Here is a 10143-nt window from a genome sequence, read left to right as displayed (position 1 = left end):
GAAATTATGCCAACATTATGGAATAACAACAGAAAAAAGATGGTATAGGCACACACCAGAAAAGGTCACAGAAAACGAGAAAGCAACCATACTCTGGGATATGCCGATACACACAGATAGAGAAATTAAGGCCAACAGACCAGATATAGTTGTCAGAGATCATGAAGAAAAAAAATGCCTTCTAATTGATGTATCAATACCGGCAGATGACAACGTGTCTCTAAAAGAAATGGAGAAACTTTCAAAATATAAAGACCTGGAAATAGAGGTAACTAGAATGTGGAATCTAAAAACAGAAACAATTCCTATCATAGTAGGTGCATTAGGTATGATAGAAAAGTATTCAGACAAATACATAACAAAAACACCAGGACTTACAAATATATATAACATACAGAAAATTGCACTACTAGGCACTGCCCACATCCTATGCAAAACACTTTCAATACAGTAACCAGCAGAGCATCACAGTAAACCACATCACATACCCAAGGCACACAGAGCTGCGCTTGGTAGTGAAGTGAAAGCACGATATAAAAATAAAACTACTGAATAATAATAATAACAATAATAATAAGTCTTGTCTGTATTGCCTATGATAAAGCTGATAAATGTCACCTTTATGATGTGTTTTTCTGAATCGATATGCCACATTTTATTAAAATTTCTTACACTAATAACTCTGAGAAAGAAACACTTTGGAATAGAATATTGTAACGAAATTGGCTACCAAATTTGTATTTGTTCTGGTACAAGAAGATGAAGATGATGATGAGGAGGACGGGGAGAGGAGGGGGAGGGGAGGGCAGGAGGAAGTCTTTAAAATTATTTCACATTCTTTTACGTGTTTTGCTTGTTAGACTGTGGCCATACTGGGGCACTAACTTGAAGAATTTTAATCAAATAAATTGACCCCAGGACTTACCAATTTTTAAAACCTGATATTTATTCCATCAATACTTTTTGCTGAACTGTTATGTTACGGGGACATAAACACACCAACACCAACACCAGTTGCCCATTAACTTCACGAGCAGGCTGTTCCGTTGATTGGATCAAATGGAACCCTCATTGTCGTAACCAATGGAATGCCACAATATATATACACATATATTTCATTACAGACACAACTCTGTTCACATGTTATTGAGTTTTTTCCGTTGATTCAAACAATTAACTGCAAGATTTAATAAGAAAATATGAAAAAAAGAAAAAAAGACTGGATAAAACACAAATTTAGTTGTGTCTTTAATGAAACATAAGCACTCAGCTCTGTGTGCTTATGTTCTTGCTGCAGAAACAGCTGTGAGCTAATCAAGGTGATTATTTAATGTCACTTCGCTTATTTATTAATTGATATTATACTTTGTATGCACCTGAGACTTTACTCTAAAGCAAAAAACATGTGTCTATGTGTGTGTGTATATATATACATGCATGTGTATGTGTGTATAAACACACACACATACATATATATTTGTACACATACATATATATTTTTATACATTCATGCATATACATATCTATGTATGTGTGAGTGTCTGTGTGTGTATATATACATGCATATATATATATATGTATTTATATATGTGTGTGTGTGCATATATATGTATACTTACATACATACACACATACATATATATATGTATACATTCATGCATATACACATCAATGTATGTGTGAGTGTGTGTGTATAAATGTAAATATATATATATATATGTGTGTGTGTGTGTCATATATATGTATACTTACATACATACACACATACATATATATATGTATACATTCATGCATATACATATCAATGTATGTGTGAGTGTGTGTGTGTATAAATGTAAACATATATATATATGTATCTATATGTGTGTGTGTGTGTGTACGTGCACATATATGTATACTTACATACATACACACACACACATACACATACATATGCATATATTTACTAAAATGACAGACATTCATGTTATTCTGAAATGTGGTCACTGATAATCAGACATTATTTTCACAGCCACCTAATAATTAATGTTTTATGTGCTATTATACAATATCAAAAGAATGACAAAATGGCTCTGATACACTTTGCGATATGATCAGAGATTAGATACACATGATGAACCAAACTGAATTAATAATTAGCCAACACATGTTGTGAGTTTCACATTACAACTCAATATAAAAACAGCAAAAAAAAAATGTATATTAAATTCCAATAAAATAACAAAACCAATCAAATAAGCAATGAAATGAAAACCTCTGAGAAAGAGTCGCAAATCAAATGAACAACGGTTGGAGTGTACAAGCATACACACATGCATACATACATATATACATACATACATACATACATACATACATGGTGGCTGCCCCCTCGTTATCGAGTATGGCCATTGCACAAAGCTTAATCAATGTTGTTATCGCGCAATGCCCGTGCAAGAAGATTTTTTGTAAAGTGAGGAAAGGCTGTGCACTGAGTCAATCCCACTCACTAAGCAACAGCAGCCATAATTCGAAAAGATGAACAAGTCAACATCATCAGTAACCACTGAGCTGCAGGTTTTATATCGGAGTTATCCCAGTTACCTGAGTTACCTTCTCCTAGAAGGATGCCCTAACAAAGGCTAGGAGTCCTTCACTCCCAATGGTTTAACTGCGCAATCGGGTATTCAGTCAGATTATTTCTATGTCCCCGTGCATGATCCAGCCTTAAGACATTTATTGGATGGCTGTTGACTCTCAAGAGTTCCTCTGCCCATACATACATACATACATACATACATACACACACACATACATACATACATACATACATACACACACACATACATACATACATACATACATACATACATACATACATATACATATGTACATACATTCTTTTCTAAACTAGACACAAGGCCTAAAATTTTGGGGAGGGGTCAAGTCGATTACATTGACCCCAGTGCATAACCAGTACTTAATTTATCAATCCCGAAAGGATGTAAGGCAAAGTCGACCTCAGCAGAATTTGAACTCAGAACGTAAAGACAAACGAATAATTTAGAAAATTACTATTTGTAAACCTCACATCAAGAAATATTCAGCAACAGTTCTTTGGAGTAAAGATTGTTTGCCAACATAACATGGCAGTCCTGGTTTAGGACGAATGTTGCTGTAATTTAGCCCCAGGAGACATTGTCTCCAACTGGCTATACAACACAATCTGTGTCCTTACATATTAATTTTTCGAAGAAGGGAATCTAGCTAGATTTCTTTGTTCGAAAATATAAGGACACAGATCGTGTCGTATAGAGAACTTGAGATGATGTCTCCTGGGACTAAATTACAGCAACATTCATCCTAAACCAGGACTGCCATGTTATGTTGGCAAACAATCTTTGCGCCAAATGAAACACTGCTAAGCATTTTGCCTGGTGTGCTTATGTTTCTGCCAGCTCACTACCTTTGTACATACATACATTGGAAATATCAACCAAATACTGATGTACAAAAGAGACAGAGATGCAAGAAAAGCAGCAAAATGTAGTAACTGTTGCCGACTTTGTGGAGTAAACACTGAAGATATCACCCACATCATAAGCAGTTGTCCGAAAATGTCATCACGGTATTATCTACTGATGAGACATGATGTTGTATAATAGATAGGACACTGTGTAATGAGGTCTGCCAAAATAAATACACACATGCATACATACATACATACATACATACATACATACATACATACATTCTTTTCTACACTAGACACAAGGCCTGAAATTTTGGGGAGGGGTCCAGTCGATTAGGTTGACCTCAGTATGCAACTGGTACTTAATTTATTGGTCCTGAAAGGATGGAAGGCAAAGTGAACCTCAGCAGAATTTGGCCAAAGAAATAAGAACCTACAGTATGGTGGAAACCATAGCCATTCAGAATAAAAAGGATTACTGGTGGAATGTCCCCATGAAAACCTCAATAGAATGTAAGTACAACAGAACTGATACAATGGTTTGGGATAGAGAAGAGAAACGGTGTACAGTTGTGGAAATCAGCTGCCCAGTGGATGTTAACATAAAGCTGAAGATCAGTGAAAAAGAAAATACCTACGCTGAACTATTGAGAAGTCTTCAGCTACTCTACCCAGGTTACAATTTTAGGTTTATACCTGTAATTATTAGGGCTCTGGGAGATGTAACACATTGCCTTAGTACCAAGCTTGAGAAATTAGGTTTCTCAAAATCAGAAAGGAGAAAGCTGATTCGAAGACTACAGATCTAAACCATCACTGGAACAGTGAAAATCTATAAAACTTTCCAGAAGTTTATCATTTAATTATAAATGAGCATGTATAGATATGCAAGGATATGCATGAGAACAAAACATACAAATACATACATAAAACATATAAACCTGCATGTATACATACATACATACATACATAGGAGCACTACATTGGTTATGACGATGAGGGTCCCAGCTGATATGATCAATGGAACAGCTTGCTCATGAGATTAATGTGCAAGTGGATGAGCATCTCACAGACACATGTACCCTTAACGTAGTTCTCAGGGAGATTCAGTGTGACACAGAGTGTGACAAGGCTGGCCCCTTGAAATACAGGTACTACTCATTTTTGCCAGCAGAGTAGACTGGAGCAACGTGAAATGAAGTTGCTTGCTCAAGGACACAATCTGCCATGGGGAATTGAACTCGCAATCCTACGACTGCCAGCCAAATTCCCTAACCACTAAGCCACATGCCTTCACACACATACACAAATACATACTTACATACATACACACACACACACACATACATACATACACACACAAACACACACACAAACACACATGCATAAACACACATATATACATACACACACATACATGCAACACACTGGGTAAGTGTGTGCTAGCATATTTGTGTGTGTATAATGTATGTGAGCTGTTTTATTAGCAGGTCGCCTTCAGTCTCATTTAGAGAAGTATGAAGTAATTCACACAGCTTTCCAGATTTAAAAATGGAATGAAATAAACAAATGTATCCTTAATATTCCTCCTAATGTTTTCAGTTCAGCAATTCACTGGAATAATAGATGAATATACACATAAAGGGAAAATGTAATTGAGATAATATACAAAGCCCAAATAAGTAAAATATAAGACCACGAAGGAGTACTGCAAAGATTTCTAGCAACGTATACATAAATTGTGATAAATATATATATTCTTTTGTTTCATTCATTTCACTGAGGCCATGCTGGAGTACTGCCTTTAGTAAAAAAAATCAACCCAAGGACTTATTCTTTGTAAGCCTAGTGCTTATTCTATCGGTCTCTTTTGCCAAACTGCCAAGTTATGAAGATGTAAACACAGCAGTATCAGTTTCCAAGCGATGATGGAGGGACAAACACAGACACACAAACATATACATATACATACATATATATATATATACAACAGGCTTCTTTCAGTTTCCATCTACCAAATCCACTCACAAGGCCTTGGTAGCCCGAGGCTATAGTAGAAGACAGTTGCCCAAGGTGCTATGCAGTGGGACTGAACCAGGAACAATGTGGTTGGTAAGCCAGCTACTTACCACACAGCCACTCCTGCACCTAAATATATATATATATATATATATATAAACTATCTATATCAAGAGATATATAATACAAACATACATACGTATGTACATACATAAATGCACCCCCCTCACATTTGTACAATGCTCCACAGCAAAGATATTGGAGGTATCTTCTTCTGATATGTGTATGTGTGTGTGTGTGTGTGTATCGAACATGGCTGTAGCCAGCACCACATCGATTGGCCTCCGTGCTGGTGGCACGTAACAAACACCATACGATCGTGGCCGTGCCAGCCTCGCCTGACCTCTGTGGCGGTGGCACGTAAAAAACACCATCCGAGTGTGGCCGTTCGCCAGCCTCGTCTGTGTCGGTGGCACATAAAAAGCACCCACTACACTCACGGAGTGGTTGGCATTAGGCAGGGCATCCAGCTGTAGAAACACCACCAGATCTGACTGGCCTGGTGCAGCCTTCGGGCTTCCCAGACCCCAGTTGAACCGTCCAACCCATGCTAGCATGGAAAGCGGACGTTAAACGATGATGATGATGATGATATATATGTATATGCATATATTTATATATATATATGAATATAGAAAATGAGATATCATTATAATTTAAAATAATAATGATAAAATTGCCAGCAAGCTTAACGTATATATTGGTAAATATACATAAAAATTAAGGATATAAAAAATATATACCAGCTAAGCAAGAAAGAAGAATCAACTCTCCAAAGCAACATATTTCTCTCTATAAACAAAACACACACACAGTTTATGTAGTGAATATAAGAAAAAATAGCCCTTACCTTTGCAAAAACACATACAATAGTACAGTCATCTCAGTATCAATTGATTTCACCTTTAGTGCCAAACACCGAGGATCATCAGCTGAGATTACTGCACATAGCTATTTTTTCACAATATATATCCTAAGTGTTTGGCACTAAAGGTGAAATCAATTGATGCTGAGATGGCTGTACTTTTCTATGTGTTTTTGCAAAGGTAAGGGATATTTTTTCTTATATTCACTACATTAACTGTGTATGTGTGTGTTTTGTTTATAGTGAGAAATATGTGGCCTTGGAGAGTTGACTCTTATTTTTTGCTTAGCTGGTATATATTTTTTATACCCTAAATTATTATATATATAAATATATATACATACAAATACATGTGTTTGTGCATAAATATGTATGTAGATATATACATACATATATACACATACTTACACACACACACACGTATATATATATATATACATGCATATATAAACATATCTATACCTATCTATCTCTCTCTCTCTCTCTCTCTCTATATATATATATATATATATATATAATATATATATATATACATACATACATACATACATACATACACACACACACATACATACATATATATTAGGTTGTCAAGAAAGTTCTTGCGGAATTTTAAATTTTGGCTATAATTCATGTATTTTCAAATTAATTTTCATTAAACTACTTTCACTTTATATATCATTTCAAAGCCTGTTTTTCACTCTATCTAATCATGTTACTCTTTTTCTTTTTGAATAATTGGGAATGTTGAATACAACATGGACAAAAAGCAAATCCGTACAATTTTCTCACTCCAGTCCAAGCTAGGTCAAAAAGCTGCTGAAACAGGTCGCGATAGCAATGATGTGTTTGGCCCAGGAACCACTAATGAACGGACAGCACAATGGTGGTTCAAGAAATTTTGTAGCAGTGACGAGAGTCTTGAAAATGATAAGCATAGTGGTCGGCCATCAGATGTTAACAACGATCAACTAAGAGCCTTAGTGGAAGCCAATCTACGCACAACTGTTTGAGAGCTTGCTTCTGAATTAGACGTAACGTTTACGACAATTTCAAACCACTTGAAAGAGATTGGAAAAACAAAAATACTTGAGAAATGGGTGCCGCATGAATTGATTGACAACCAAAAAAAAACGCCGTTTTGAAGTGTTGTCTTCCCTTCTTTTATGCAACAAAAATGACCTGTTTCTCAACTGGATTGTGACTTGTGATGAAAAGTGGATTCTTTATGAAAACCAGGGATGCTGAGCTCAGTGGTTGGATGCCAAGAAAGCTCCAAGGAATTTCCCAAAGCTAAAGTTGCACCAAAAGAAGGTCATGGTGACTGTTTGGTGGTCTGTAGCCAGACTCATCCATCACAGGTTTTTGGATCCAGGCAAAACCATTACGGTGGAGAAGTACTGTCAGAAAATTGATGAAATGCATGAGAAACTCTAACAACAACAGCCAGCATTGGTCAATAGAAAAGGACCAATTCTTCTCCATGACAATGCTTGGCTGCACATTGCACAACTGACCCTGCAGATGTTGAACAAATTGAGCTACGAGCTCTGCCTCATCCACCATACTCACCTGTCCTCTCGCCTACTGACTACCACTTTTTCAAGAATCTCAACAACTTCCTATGTGAGAAATGCTTAAAAAACCAACACGATACCAAACACACCTTCAACTACTTCATTGCCACCAGAACACAAGCATTTTACACTACTGGCATAAGTAAACTTGTTTCATGTTGGCAAAAGTGTGTTGATTCGGATGGTGTTTATTTTGATTAATAAAGTTTTGCTTGAGTCAAGATATGTGCATCTGAATTTAAAGATTAAAAACAACAAGAACTTTCTTGACAACCCAATATACTTTGGAATATAACTTTGGAATGAGTGCTCAACACCACACTGCTGGATAAATTCACAAATATATATATATATATATATATATATTTATCTTAGCCTCCCCTGGCACCTGTGCCAGTGGCACGTAAAGAGCAACCACCACACTCACGGAGTGGTTGGCATTAGGAAGGGCATCCAGCTGTAGAAACACTGCCAGATTAGACTGGAGCCTAGTGCAGCCTCCTGGCTTCCCAGGCCCCAGTCAAATCGTCCAACCCATGCTAGCATGGAAAACAGACATTAAACGATGATGATGATGATATATATATGGTATGTTTGTTCCCAAACAATACTTATTTTAGTGCTTTTGTCACCACCAGATTGAATTGTACTGCCCAGGTGTCGAAACCATAATGATATCCGTGGGGCAGCAGATGATAGAAGTATGTTGGATTGTTGGTATGGCTGTTTTTGTATATGTGGAATAGTATTATAACACTTCCTTTATATATATATATATATACACACACATATAAGGATAAATATATACATACTGTATGTGTGTATGTGTATGAGTACGTGTATCTGTCTATCTATCTACCTGTATGCTTGTATGTATTTGAGAATATTCACTAAAATACAAGCCAGCTATTGACAATATACCAATATACTATATTAAATGAATACAGGTGTCAATATGTTAAATTTTATATATATCCTATAGCAATGGATGGATGAAACGGGTGACCATGGATGACCCTAGGAATTCTAAAGCATGCTTCTCCATTCTCATACGATGAATGTGAATGCATATTATATCATGTAACAAAAAATATTGTGAACAACAAAATAAAAACGTACTTAGATATTGGGTATGATAACTAGTTGGTAATCACCTTTACACTACTACAGCTGCTGTCACTGCTACTACTATCACTACTACAGCTGCGACTGTACAAGTTTTTTGACCTCAAATGTTGGACAGTGTTTTAATAAAATGAAATTATTGCTGTTATTTTCTGCCTTTCTCTGTCTTACTCGAGTCCAGCAGAAGTGTCTCTAAGGCCAGGGGCAAAAGGTGATGCAGGCAATAAATGTATAGCTAAAAACTATAGAATGACTGAGAGAATGGCTCTCTCTCTCTCTCTAAATATGTATGTATTTAGGAATGGCTATGCGATAAGTAGCTTGCTTACCAACCAAATGGTTCCGGGTTCAGTCCCACTGCATTGCACTTTGGGCATGTGTCTTCTAAAATATGTTCCTTTATTGCCCACAAGGGGCTAAACATAGAGGGGACAAACAAAGACAGACAAACGAATTAAGTCGATTACATCGACCCCAGTGTGTAACTGGTACTTAATTTATCGACCCCAAAAGGATGAAAGGCAAAGTTGACCTCAGTGGAATTTGAACTCAGAACGTAACGGCAGACGAAATACCGCTAGGCATTTTGCCCGGCGCGCTAACATTTCTGCCAGTTCGCTGCTTTGTGTCTTCTAAAATAGTCTCAGGCTGACCAAAGCCTTGTGAGTGGATTTGTGAAAGCACGTGGTTGGATGTATAAAAGAAAAAATAGAGTGAAAAATCTAGAGAAGACTTGTGTTATATGATTAAAGAATATATTTAAATCGTCATGTTAGGAAAATGATATAAAATTTTGTGTGTAGTGACCTTGTTCTTGGAGAAATAACCGTTTCACATTTTCTTTTCAAATTTCTCAGATTTTTTTACCGATATTCCCTTTGCTATGGTGTGATTATCTCCCCCTGTTTGGAACTCTCCTACAGCACACTATAATGAAGAAATGTCACACTATCAATAAAGAAATCTGAGAAATTTGAAAAGAAACTGTGAAACTGGTTATTTCTCCAAAAACAATGTCACTACATCGTGAAGTATATTTGCCATTT

At 36.3% G+C, this 10143-nt stretch overlaps 1 long non-coding RNA gene across 1 annotated transcript; it reads left to right on the top strand.

Annotated features, from left to right (window-relative positions):
* Positions 1 to 1702: 1702 nt before the first annotated feature.
* Positions 1703 to 9920, top strand: LOC118762704. Its single transcript, XR_004998457.1, has 3 exons — positions 1703 to 1723; positions 2262 to 2266; positions 9779 to 9920. It is a non-coding gene; the product is annotated as an uncharacterized LOC118762704 (long non-coding RNA).
* The last annotated feature ends 223 nt before the right edge of the window (positions 9921 to 10143 follow it).

Source organism: Octopus sinensis, linkage group LG3 (assembly GCF_006345805.1).
Source record: "Octopus sinensis linkage group LG3, ASM634580v1, whole genome shotgun sequence".
Lineage (NCBI taxonomy): Eukaryota > Metazoa > Mollusca > Cephalopoda > Octopoda > Octopodidae > Octopus > Octopus sinensis.
The sequence above is the reverse complement of the archived record's forward strand: the minus strand, read 5'-3'. Positions and strand labels throughout refer to the sequence as shown.